Raw genomic sequence first — 13,123 nt, 5'->3', positions numbered from 1 at the left:
GCTCTTCTTTCTCCCACAGTCTAAAGCTATGTGTTACCGGTTGCATTAGGTATAGGCTAAATTGTCTGTAGTGTATGAGTGTGCTTGAGTGTGTATGGATGTTTCCCAGAGATGGGTTGCAGCTGTAGCAAAGACCCAGGATTAATAAAGGGACTAAGCCAAAAAGAAAATGAATGAATGAATGAATTGACCTGCTGTATAAAGAAAATAAAATTGCATTCTATTATATATATATATATATATATATATATATATATATATATATATATATATATATATATATATATATATATATATATATATATATATATATTTATTTTTTTTTTTTTAAATAAAACGCACAGACAGGTTCAAAGCTGTAGTATTTGGGCCTTTTCTTCAGTAAAGGAACCTGACAGGACTGCAAGAGATGGCAAAGAAAACTGCTGCTGCTTTGAATTAGACTGACTTCTTTTAATCTATTGATCTACATCCATTAAAATAAACAACCTAACCCTAAACCTAAAATACAGTAAAAACCCTCTAAATCTGTTGAAACATGTCGATCTGAAGGCAGTTTGGTTTGTAGCTGGACATTATTGGAGTTTGTTACAGCTGTTCACTAAAAACACCAAATAGTCTCGCTAGATCCTCCTGTATGGACATGCGCCAGTTATAAAACACTCGCATGATGTTAATTTGGACAACCATGCGGACATTTTAAAGTGTTCACACACAAAGAGAACACTTATAGTTTGTAAATCAACAGACTTGTGTGACTCTGATACAGTACGAGTCGAAGTCATGAGGCACACGCGAGTTGGTTTTTGTAACTCTAATCATCGTTACCTTTACTTTACCGTGACTGTTTTGTTACACAAGTTAGAATGTGGTCCCAGTTGACACACAGTGGTTGGAAATTTAAGCCACAGTTATGTCTGTAATTAACAGTGAGGCTTTTTTTGCAGAGTCCGAATTGCCTGTTCAATCACAGAAAACGGGAAATGCCATTACTGCTATCGTTTTAATATGACATAATTAATAATGAAATCAAATAATTATAGTATGATATTAAAGTTAATTTTAAGCTATCTTGCAACCCACTTGCAGGACCGCTGAGGCTTGAATCCCTGATCTAAAGTCTTTCCAAATAGACCCATCCAAATCATCTGATGAAACTCAGTATACTCAATATCGCAATATAGATCACAGAAAAACAGTTTTTTTTTTTACAATATCATGCAGTCTAAGATCAAAAGTTACAATAATATAAATAAGATAGTAATTACATCATTTAAATCCCATATCATGAAAATAAAAGCTATAATGTATTGCACAAAACATAATAGAAATGTATAACAAGCAGAAAATATTTAGAAAAATACATAACATAAGCATTTTAACTCTGGTTCTTATTTGCAACTGTAAGTAGACAGAGTCACTGTGTGTGGTCTTCAAAAGGAGATCAAGGCTCGTACTTCAAGAAGAAATAAACCAACAAATACACTTTTATTTCCCTCAAGCCTATGAAATTTAGATATCTCGATAATTATAACTCAAACGGACATCGAGCAGAGACCTGTTTGTGTGATGTGTGAATCAACCGACTACCACAAAACACATCAGTAGCACTAAAGCGACATGCATGTGGCGAATAAAACCCACCGGAGGGAAACACGAGACAGTCAAGGATACCAAAAACACCAGGTCTTCGCCACCGGTGGATACTGAAAAAAAACATGGCAGTCAGAGGTGTTTTATACACCTCTCGCTCTGCCTTCACTCTACTTAGCGACTATAAAACGGCAGTGATGGTTATACAAATATTTGAAAAGTATCTGAGGTTAAAATCAATGGATCGAGGAGGATAAGTTTAGCTCTCAAGCCAGAGATTGATGTAAACAGTGCTTGGGTTTGGGCCGTATTGGTTAACCTCAGGCTGTGCGTGATGTTAGCTGAGGTAATGGTTTTACGTTAGACTAACAGCTCGAAACATCTAATAGCTCTCTGAAATCTGTAAACATGGAACAGAAAACAAACTGGCAAAAGAGCCTTGTATTCAGCAGAGAGTGTGTGAAAAAGGCCAGCAAGGAGGACTAAGACTCATGATATTTGGAGAGGGTGTTGTTTTGAGAGTGAAGCTATAAACGAGTTGTACATTATGTGTGTTTAGAAGTGTTAGTTAGACAACAGAGAACTGCAAGATTTTTTTTAACATACAAAGATATGAAAACAATTATTATTATTATTATTATTATTATTATTATTATTATTATTATTACTATTATTATTATTATTATTATTACTATTATTATCATATTAAGAACAAGACACAATACAGAAACTGCTGAGCAAAAAAAAATGTACAGAATATATTTTTACATTTATTTTTGAACTGAAATAGATATAGTAGGGGAGAGCGGGGACGAAAGTAACGTGGGACAAAATAACAAATCGATTTTCTCTGAGCCCTCACAACATTTGATTTCCAGGCTATAACAGCACATTCAGCATGCAACCATTGATGGAGCTGCCAAATAACATGTGATTTTGCGACAGCGTCCCGCAGTTGGCTCCAAATTTCAGCTTTTAAGTGCAGAAAGTAAATCATTGTAGCTGTTATTTTTTCCCTATTACAAGTTGTGTTTCTCTTTTCATTTGCCACACTTATGATCAATCTACAGGTTATTAAGTGCAATAACACATCCTTGAGTTTGAAATGTCTGAGTTTTTCAGTTTAAAACTAAATCAGGTTTAAATGACAAGAGTTCCTGTGGGGACGAGAGTATCACTGTTATTGATGACCCATTGCTAATTAGGCATGGGACGATAACCGTTTTCAAGGTATACCGCAGTTAGGAAAAGTAAAGGTTTTAAAACTGCCAAAATTTTCTGTAATATCATTCCTAAGTTGTGTAAGATTTTTTATTTACATTTTTTTCATAATTTTTTGGGCATATTTTGAGATTTAAAGGGCACTACTTTTCACAGGAAATCTGTAAATATTGAGAGACCCTTCCTTTGCACCAAAAGCACTTCTTAAAAAACAAGACTAAAAAAAAAAAACAGCAACAACTAATATAAAACATCTGTCTGAAACTCATAAAGTAACACATGTACTAATATTCACTCAGCTAGTCTTTTAAATGCACAGCGATTGTTTCCATTCTGGGCTAAAGAGCCATTGTAGAGAGTTTAGCTGAAGAAAACAGAAAGCCATCTTTTCTTCTCAAGCCTGAGACGCAGCGGGAGAATACTGCACATGTATAATTCATCCCAAATAAAATCACATACTCTGCATTTTAGGGGAAAGAAATGAATTATAGAAACATTACAAATCACCACTAGCGCTCCAAGAGGAATAGATTACAGTTTCCTCGTCCTGTCACAAGAAATACCGTCAGCGCAGAAGACTGACAGATGCGACAGTCCTTCTAGAAGCTTCCCAGATGGCAGTTTCGCCTCCAGTTTATCTTATATAAAGAGCAGGATGGACATCCAGTGCTGGGAAATGCTGAAAAATGTACAGAATCCAATTGGCCATTGCTTCCTTACTTAAAATCCCACATTGAAAGCTCACGGTAGCAGAATCTGGGGAAATGGTCAGGCTGAATCTGATAATGAAGTACAGTGTAGTTGCGGAATGAAGTATTACACTAGTTTAGTTATCAGTAAAGGAGGCAGCCCGGTGTGGTATACATTCAACAAGATGCACGTCCATAATGAGAATCTCCATTTATCACAACCCAAATGCGCTCCATTGGAGTGAGATCTGGTGACTGTTGAGGCCTTTGGAATATAGTAAGATTGATGTTCTGTGCTTTCAGTAATAGTCTTCTGAATGAAAAAAAAGCATGGTTGTGATGAGATATTATACAGGTTCAGGCCCTCAGACAGGTTAGTAACTGTACTATGACATTAATAACTGTACGGACTGGGTTTTGGGCGGCTGCTGTGATTGGATACTATCAAAGTTGGTGACCCTGGGGTGTTACAGACTGTACCAAAATGCTGAGGACTGGGGGGAGAAAGGGAGGAGGTTAAATTATTGAAATTATTTTGAATGACCCATACAACACAGTCATTTGCTTGTTTTTGTCGTACATAATCAAAAAAATAAATAAATAAATACTGATACTGATGCTCAGTTTGAACTTCTGGAGATAGTCTTGAACATGACTAAAAATGCATTAGTTGTTGCCATGTGATTGGTTGATTAAATATCTGCATTAATGAACTGTTTAATTGCACCTAAATTGGCCAGTCAGCACATCTACCTATTTTTTATTCCTCTTATTTCAAAACAAACATTATTACACTTAAGATCTCATATAAAAAGGAAAAATGAAGTGTAACATATAAAGAATGTCACAGTGGGTTTGTATGTTCTGCATGCTTCATAGAGTGTGCATGCATGTGTGTATGCGCACATACACACCAGACACAGCGAAAGGCAAAGATTAGATTAAAAAAAAAAAAAAAAACATGCACTGGCTTGTCAGCCTGAATGAGCTGTAACAAGCAGTGAAACTAGTCAACATCTGCTAAACTTTCCATACCGACCTCTCTGCTGTCTCTCCTTATTCAAAACATCATTATCAGGCCAGACTAAAGCTTCAGACTGACTCAGGCTTTACATGGTCAGACTGCTACATAAAAAAGTCCACTTGAAAATAAAAATGTTTTAGTTATCATTATGTCACAATGAAGCCCAGAAGCATGATTTATTAATCGTTTTGATTGAAAATTAAACCAAATGCAAAGTTCACTCAGTCTTGCCTTTTTTATCCTAGTTTTCAAGTACTCTGTTATTTAATGATGTATTACAATAGACACGTGTGGATGTAAATCCTAGTACTAAACAATTTTAGATTTTTCATATTAATTCATATTAAATGGCAATTTGGCATTACCCAAAAATACACTCTTAAAAATTATAATGTGGATATAACTCAGTTTTTTTACCACGCTTTGTTATTATTGTTCATTTATTCGTTTGCTAGAAATTAGAACTGAATTAAGAAATAGATTTAAAACTAATCATTGTGCTTAACAAATTAAAATAAATATGTAGGCTAATGGATTTCTTCAGTGGAGTGTGTATAACACCGTTTCCTTATCCATGAAAATAAAGGAGAAAGTAAAAGTAAAAAGAAAGTAAAGAGGTCAAATGGAGGCTTGTTGTTTTTCCTCGCACAGATGGTTTGTTTAACTGTTTTCTGACTAGTGACGCTTTCAGTTTTTCCAATTACAAATTCCAGCATGTAAATAGCGAATGCTCCATGACGTGATGCAACTGACTCTTAAAGGGAATGGGAGATGACGCTCTGATTGGTTTAATGCAAATTATGCTCAAAACACACCCATAACTCATTAAGAGAATTAGCACAACCCTGTTAGATCATGCACAGACTGTATTTTCCCATCCTTAAAATAGCAAAAGTGGATTCGGACATTCACTACTCTGCGCCTAGATCGTTAAAATAGAGCCCATTGTGTCAAGATACTTGGAATATAGCAATTCATATAAAGTATGCCACTTTTCTTTGTGCTTTTGTCCATTTTGTAGTTCAACAGTATAAAATCAACAGCCACTTTATTTATAGAGAACAGAAAAAACCTTCTGCCCTCTTTTTCTGCTTCATGGAAGAAAGAAAATAATATGAAGTTTAGAATGACAGAGAGGTTGAGTAAATTATGACAAAATGTCCATTTTGGAGTGAACCGTTCCTTCCAAGAGCAGGGCAAGTGAGTCTTTTGAAGCAATTATAAAAACAGCTTGACATGTCGTCTCTCAGAAACCGCTGAGCCGTATCGCCTTCCCTGACAAAAGGACTGAATACTCGCCTAATATTCCACACTACTTTCTGTTTAAATGTCCTATTGTGCTTTAACCTTTCATGTAGTGCATAATCAAACAAAGGGTCTGCAAAGTTTAAAAGATCAAAGTGCATGAGAAATGAAGTTGCTGTCTCCCAAAACAAAGAAATGATTCTGTCACACAAAAACAGAAATTAGCACAATGCTATACTATGAGAAAACATTTGACCCTCAAACTAGGCCTGGAAGAGTTCAGTTGGTCAAGATGCTTCTGTTTTCGGCATGCTTTTCCCAAGGATGATAACTGAGGCTAAAAATGTGGAAAAGTTATCTAAATCTCAACCATTTTTCTGGTAATGATTAATGGTAATGAATATTGCAACACAGGCTCGTTGTGGATACGTATCCCTGTTCACATTTCTAGAGACTACAAAATATGCACCCAGAGGTACCTGTGGCTCCATTTAGTCTGTAAAACGAACACTATGGGGCGGTATGATGTTGCAGAAGGCTTCTGTTCCTTTTTGTGTTACTGTAAACCACTTACCTCCGTGTGGACAGATTTTCCGGTGTTATCAGTTTGCCCACTGGCTCATCATGTACAGGGATTGACTTGGGATGTGGAGCAAAGTTCGAGTCCAGCGAAGAACAGTTCTAGAAACCAGATAAAACAAAAGCAATATAAATTAAAAAAATAAACAAACAACAGACTGAAAACGTGGTGAAATCATGCTGTCACTGCTTGTCTTTTTTCTAAATTGCTTTTGAAAACATTGGTTAAGTTTAGGGGGTGGGTGGACCAGTAGGTCAGTCACTGGCCTAGTCGGCTGAAGTGTATATTGCTCTCTCTGGTGGATTTACACAAGAAGAGGACACGCGAAATAAATTTGAGATCATCAAAAAGCATACACATTTGCTTCTGGCAGATTTGCGAAAACAAAATTTACGAGCAGACGTACCTCCGGTCAAGTATTTAGCTGTACCCAGAAATGTAGACCTTGGTATGCATGCGCAAAAAGCCTGGGGTTTAGTTTTCAACACACATTGTGGTAGACCAGTCACAATAGAATGCTCCATCTGACCAATCAGAGATGTAGACCTTGACTTTGAATGGGTGATTAAACTTTCATAATCATAATGAAAGGCCTATTATCATGCAAGATGCTGTTTTTACATGGTGTTTGAATAGTTATGTGTGTAAATAACAAGCTTGTAGTGATAAAAAAAGATCAACCTACTTCTTTATAACTGTCTGAAAACATGTATAGAGATAATAAAGGAAAGTATTATTTTTTTAAAATATAATGTATTATGTATTGGCCACGTATGATTGTAAAACCTGAAACAGCATGGTACAAAAAACATCTTAGATATTTTCTTTAAAATTTCAGCCTGAATATTATTTTATATTATAATATGTGATCTTATGTTACATTTGTATGTTTTTGGTAATGCCCAAAAATAAAAGATTTAAATCTTTATTTAAGATAATAAATTTCCTACAGGGGCGATACAGTGGCGCAGTAGGTGCTGCTGTCGCCTCACAACAAGATGTTCGCTGGGTCGCTGGTTCGAACCTCGGCATAGTTGGCGTTTCTGTGTAGAGTTCTGTGCCTTCGCGTGTGTTTCCTCCGGGTGCTCCGGTTTCCCCCACAGTCCAAAGACATGCGGTACAGGTGAATTGGGTTTGCTAAATTGTCCGTAGTGTATGAGTGTGTGTGTGAATGTTTGTGTGGATATTTCCCAGAGATGGGTTGCGGCTGGAAGGGCATTCGCTGCATAAAAACTTGCTGGATAAGTTGGCGGTTCATTCCGCTGTGGCGACCTCGGATTAATAAAGAGACTAAGCCGAAAAGAAAATGAATGAATGAATTTCCTACAGCAAATATGTAAAACCTTGATTTTTGATCAGTAGTGTGCATTGCTAAGAATTTCATTTAGACAAGGCGATTTCATCAATATTTAGATGAAAACCTCAGATTACAGAATTTATCAGCCTAACATTGTCCAGTCTTTACAATGTATACAATAATGGAAAGCTTATTTATTCAGATTTCAGATGATTTATGAATTAAATTTCCAAAAATTGACCCTTATGTTGGGTTTTGTGGTCAAGGGTCACACAAGTCAAAATAATTGGAATGTCTTTAAATATGGCACTTTCTTTGTGCTTTTGTGCATTTTGTGTGCAAAACCCGAAATACCCCTTTTTTTTTAACATGGTGATTGAATAGTTTTGTGTGTAAACATCCAGCCCATAAAGATAAAAAAGATTGACCTACTACTTTATAATAATCTACAGCTCAGAGGCAGTGTCTGAAAACATGTAGATAATAAATTACATAAATAATGTCACATCAGTATGATGCATAGTACAACCATAGACTGTAAAAGATATGGATGCGGTATCCGTGACCTCACCCATAGGTTTCTGAAGAGCGCAAATGAAGCTTCAAGTAGTTGTGGCCAACCATCGCCATTTTGTATACGGGTCATGGCACCGAACAGGGTGACCAAACAAGGGAAAAGAGGCGGAGCTACAGATGCCTGCTAGCAATTTCTTTAGACGGGCTTTTCTTTGAGAGAAACGCTTAATACTTCATTTCTCGTTTTTGTTCTGACCACGTGTGCTTGGTTGTGTACTATATCAAAGAAGTGTTTAGTCTTTTAAAAACACTGCAGTAATACATTGAGCCAGTAAACATTGTTCTTATGTAGTTTTATTTCTACAGGTGGAAAATGCGAATTACTGCCAAAACACTTCAAATATATTCTGTATTAGTAAATGCAAGGCAATTTATGAAATCTAGGAATAACACTGCATGACAACGTTTCAGATGATTGTTTTATAGCCTACAGCTAATCAATCTGTCAGATTCTGGAGTGCATTACAGGTCTAAAGAAATATAAATGATAAACTACCTTAAATAACACAAATACATATATATATATATAATAAGATGTATACATATATAATATGTATTTAATTTCACTCACATGGGAAATAGAGACAACTTAAATGGCTTGTGAGCACAATTAAGTGCACACAGCATCACTGTTGTCAACTATTTCCAATGAGAGGGCGCTAAGCTCTAAAAGTTGCTAGATTATGTCATCCGTCAATTTGTATATTACTGACAGGGGCCAACGGCATCACCCACAGAACATTGAGAAGAGTAGGGACTTTACAGTATGGACACTTGAGTCTATAAAAATCTTCAGTAACACCCAAAAAAAGTTGCTAAATTTGTTGCTAGTTGCTTTTTGAAAATTTGCCGCTAATCTGAAGTCGCTAAATATAGCGACAAAGTCACTAAGTCAGCAACACTGCATAGCATGCCATATCATCTGATAATTGTAGGAAATAATTCCAAAAGGTAATTGACTGTGTAAAGCCACATAAAACAAAACAAAAATACAATGTATATGCCAAACTCACTGGCTAATCAGCCGGAATCAGCTGAGGTGATATGACCAAGCTGTCATTCAAGTGGCCACACCCTTAATTATGCAGATTTAATATAACTTAATAAAAATGAAACAGATGAGTTCTAAAATAATTCACCCCCTCACAGTTGTTAAACCAAACATAGGTTTTTTTTAGAATATCCAAGACAGAGGGTGTAAAGACTCCCTTCGAAAAAGGGGGTGGGGATCAGCAGCTCATTTAAATTTAAAGAGACACACATAAAACAACAGCTTTTTGCTTCCACTCAAATATGTGCATCTATTGCATGGTAAAATAAATGATGTGAGGGTTATTTTGTACTGAAACTTCACAGGCACATTTTGGGCACAACAAGTAAATGTGCAAGCATATGTCAGCTTACACTTGTAAGGGTTTGTATAACATGAGATTAAAATGTACTTAAAAATGCACAAAAATGGGCTAAGTGTTTTATTATCATCAATTAATTGTGCAGCAATAAACATTTACAATGACAGTGTTGCATATCAGTACAAATGGTTCATTCATATGGTTTATTATCATTTTTTATTTCAGTATTTTTGCAAAAAAGAAATGATGTTAATGCTGTGTGGTTAACGTTTCAAGAAATAAATGTTAAACTGATTTATTATGGTGCATTTTTCAGGAATAGAAGGTCAAATCAACCTCTGAGCTCTTATTTGTGCTCATCATGTTGTGGATGATTTCCCCAAAATAAACTCCTCCATTGCATCTCCTCAACATCCATTATCCAGCAAATGAAAATCCACTGTGGTGCTTATCATAACGGAAGCTTAGACAAATTGTTCTGTGCAACTTTTTCACACAATAGTGTATAAATATCTAATGGGCACAAATCTGACTAACAAATATGCAGACATGACTATTTCGCAGCGCACACTGGTTAATAGAAGATAATGAGTCCATTCGGCAACAAGCGAACGCAAAGAAAACACAGAGGAACAATCACACACATAACCAGGCACACTGCGTTTTTAATATTTAGGTCTGATTAAGCACTTTGAAAAGAGAAAACACAAAAGGTACACCATGTGCTAGTTTGCTTCTGTTAAATATTAGCGATTTTTACACGACGAAAACTGCAGATGTGCACAGGTGGTGTGTAATGATTTGTTGAAGGCAAAATCTCTGAATGTCATGAGAGATTGCGGGAGACTCAAACAAAAGGGACCAGTGCACACAGCTAGTCCATTAGCGCCAATATGCCAACATGACGGCTTTAGCATGTGTTCCATTAGCCGTGTCTCCCGGTGGTGGAGGATATGTACTTACAGCAAACCACTTTTACACTGGGTTATTTTTAACCTGCTGACGTTCAAATCTCTACCATTGTTCTGATGGGTGGGGGGAAAGTCATTGGCCATTGATGGAGGAAATTAGTGCTTAAGCATCCGCAGGTACACCGCAGTCATTCTGCATGAGTTCATGGATAAAGCCAGATAACTGTGCTTATGATAATAACAAACCTAATAAAAACCTGCATGAGGAAAAATTCCAAAGATTTCATAATTTAACAAACTCATAAATATGTTCATAGAATATATAGAACAAACCAAAAAAAATAAGGCTGCACAATATTGAAAAAAAAATAGAAACTGTTTTTTTTTTTTCTTTTTCTCTTTGCCACATACTTTACAATTTAGATACTATTTCACCAGATGACTTAAATATAATATTGACTGGGATGATTTTGTAAAGGAGTGAAATATTATAATATATATTTATATATATATATATATATATATATATATATATATATATATATATATATATATATATATATATATATATATATATATATATATATATATATATATATATATATATATATATATATATATATATATATATATATATATATATATATATATATATATACATAATTTATTACATGCATATAGTAAACTACAGTTAAAATAAATCCAATAGAGCACATATTAAAGTGAAACAATCAGTGCTTCTTGGTTTTTTGGGGAGACTCTCTTACAGTATTTGTGTACAGAAAGTGAATAATAAAATGTTAAATAACACTGCATAATCTTCATTTTAATAATAATTTAATACAATTAATCTTTATCAAACTTCTTCATGTGCTATTAAAATGTGCTTTAAACTCTCTTAAATTGCTCACACATTTCACCTTAAAACACTCTATTATGGTCAAATTCTGCAGAGTCTCCACAAATCCCATATGTTTTGACCTGTGGATTCTGGTCAACTATAATCCCAACTCAACATTGCATATCGTGCGATGTGACTAAAGCGGATGCACACATTGCGATATCGATGCTGAAACAGTATATTGGGCAGCCATAGTTAAAAACCAAAAAAATAATAATAATAAATGAACCCATTATTGTTGCCGATATACACATTTTAAAAATTTAAAATAATAAACTAAAATAAAAGCAAATTTTATTTAATTAAATTTAGCCTGTATTTCAGGAAACATTCAGGTAACTCATCCTCATATTTAAATTTACTAAACTAAAGGAAGAGTACAATTTAATAGTTAATGTATAATGTAATAGTTAAAACCATAAAAAAAGAATAAAACCATTATTGTTGTTGATATACATGTTATATATATATTTTTTTAAATTCCAAATAAAACAAAATGTAATTTATTTCAATTACTTAATTTCAGAAAATATTTTGGATTTACTAAACATCAATCTAGAAATAAAAATAAAAATAGTAAATGTATAAACATTTTTTAGATTATTTTAAAAACATAAAATTAAATATTTCAGCTTTCAGCTAGGAAATATTCCTCATAGCTCTTTAGTTGACCATGATATACTAAACTGAAATAAAAATAAAGAAAATTAAACGAAATTAAGAAAATTTAGAATATTTAAGAAAATTAAGAATTAACATAGTGCATTTAAATCCAATTTCTAGGATCTCTTTTTGTTAAAGGATGAATTAAATTATTTAAATGTTAATTTATTTTATTATTTTTAACTATTTTTATTTTCACTAAAAAAATCGCACATACATACAGTACAGTACCACCTAAATCCTTACAAAAATGAGTTGCAACATATGAAGAGTTTAGATGCAAAAACCTCTGAGCAGTCTGAAATTTTCCTCTAAGAGTAGCGTTTTTCTCAGCCTCCTGTTTATGTTTAGTTATTTAATTTTAAATGCAGTGAAAATGACATATTCTTTGCACTAAGAGTAAAATTACTGAAACTATATGCAACAGTCTGAGAAAAATTCTCATTTTAGATAAAACTGTCAGAAGTTTTTGCATCTAAACTCTTCATACTGTATATCAAAGTTCTCTTGGAAGTACTCTATCACAGTAAATTTAGCTTACTACAAAAAGGAACTCAAAACCCTACCTTCCACCCCACCCATCTAACATTGAGCAAAATATTTATGGAAGGTTCATAAAAAAGTAAAATAAGCCATATCATACATGAATAACCTTTACAATCATATTATGGAACTGGCTGGGACAAAAAATTTATAAATGAAAGCCAGATGTACATGGACAATGAAAACAAAAGAGACATTATAATGATATTATACGATAATTATAAAATAAATTATGAAATTAATTAAATAAATAAACATACAATAGTCTTGTAAAAGTCTATATCAGTTCAGTCTATCTGCAAAATAAGTATGTGTGAATCTCAATTCTTCTAAATTTGACCGGTCTTTGTTCAGCAATATGAGAATGACAGCATCATGAGCTCATAATATTTACTATATAATATCTGTACGCCGAGCATGAACGTCTAGTTAGCAGAATTGTTTGCAGACACTCAAGCTAAGTAGCTCTTAATACTGAGCCTACTGATGCGAAAAAGAAAAATCAAGAGGGAATTAATTACATTTCTA

The 13,123-nt window shown here is 34.1% G+C and overlaps 1 protein-coding gene across 3 annotated transcripts in view; it reads right to left on the bottom strand.

The window, feature by feature from the left end:
* Window positions 1-13,123, bottom strand: part of ndst2b (N-deacetylase/N-sulfotransferase (heparan glucosaminyl) 2b) — a 141,241-nt gene that overhangs the window by 64,863 nt on the left and 63,255 nt on the right. For all 3 annotated transcript variants that reach the window (XM_087276736.1, XM_087276734.1, XM_087276735.1), the window contains exon 2: window positions 6,347-6,453. The gene's annotated coding sequence lies outside the window, so the exon portion shown is untranslated. The remainder of the gene's footprint in view (window positions 1-6,346; window positions 6,454-13,123) is intronic.

This window comes from Danio rerio, chromosome 12 (genome assembly GCF_052040795.2).
Source record: "Danio rerio strain M-AB ecotype USA chromosome 12, GRCz13ab, whole genome shotgun sequence".
NCBI lineage: Eukaryota > Metazoa > Chordata > Actinopteri > Cypriniformes > Danionidae > Danio > Danio rerio.
Note: the sequence above shows the minus strand (reverse complement) of the source record. Positions and strands in the feature narration are given on the sequence as shown.